Raw genomic sequence first — 955 nt, 5'->3', positions numbered from 1 at the left:
AAATTGGCTCATCAACTGCAAGAAATCAGAGGAGAAGCATTCAGGCTGCAGGCTGCAGCAGGAACTCATTCCATTTTCACAGTTAATTTGATTGACATGATTTCCTTAATGCTTTTGTTTGCTCACCAGTTTTTCTTAAATCATTGGTGGCTACAACTGGGTATCTGTAGTAGAAACTAGGAAGAGGTAGCATCAGGCACAGCTTTCCATCATCTCTGTCTTTCTTTTGGGGTCTGTCTTCAAGAAGTTCCCACCACTAGAAATTTTGGAAGTCCCCGAAGATCCTACCACAGGGGCTCTCCTACATGGGCTGCCTTGGCACATTTTGTCTTTGTTAGTAAAGTGGGCATAGGGAACAGTTACTGAAATAGAGACAATCAAAGAAACCCAAGTGCTAGGGTGACAAGCAGGTAAGAAAAGGAGGTGCTGTCTGGGAGATGCTGGGAGGATGGCTAGATGGAGCAGGGAGTGGCTGCCCCGTGGGCTTGGGGGGCTCCCTCTCATGCTATCATTCTCTCACCCACCTCCCTCCTTTTCTTTCTCTCTCTCTCTCTCTCTTTCTCACTGTTCATTTCTCCCTCCAAAGCAAGGTTTCTGAGCTCTACCTCTTCACAGTTATCTCAGGGGATAATTGACAAGCCTGTCCTTCTGCCTCTGTTGCTCCATAGCCTTCAACAGCAAGTTCTTTTGGAGCTCCTTTTCCAGTGTATGTCTCAGCTGCTCCCCAGCCCAGCAACCATTGCCCAGCTTCCCCGTGTTCATGGAGTTTCTTCGTGGACTCTGGCACTGCTTTGTAAGTGCTCAGGTATTTGCCATGCAGACACATTTTCACTTCGACTTCTTAAAATTTCATTTGAAAAGTAATATATGAAGGCACAAGTTAAAAACAACTCAACACTGGGCCGGCCCGTGGCTCACTCGGTAGAGTGCGGTGCTGATAACACCAAGGCCCCGG

This window comes from Galeopterus variegatus, unplaced genomic scaffold (genome assembly GCF_000696425.1).
Source record: "Galeopterus variegatus unplaced genomic scaffold, G_variegatus-3.0.2 Scaffold356, whole genome shotgun sequence".
Taxonomy (NCBI): Eukaryota; Metazoa; Chordata; class Mammalia; order Dermoptera; family Cynocephalidae; genus Galeopterus; species Galeopterus variegatus.
The sequence above is the reverse complement of the archived record's forward strand: the minus strand, read 5'-3'. Positions refer to the sequence as shown.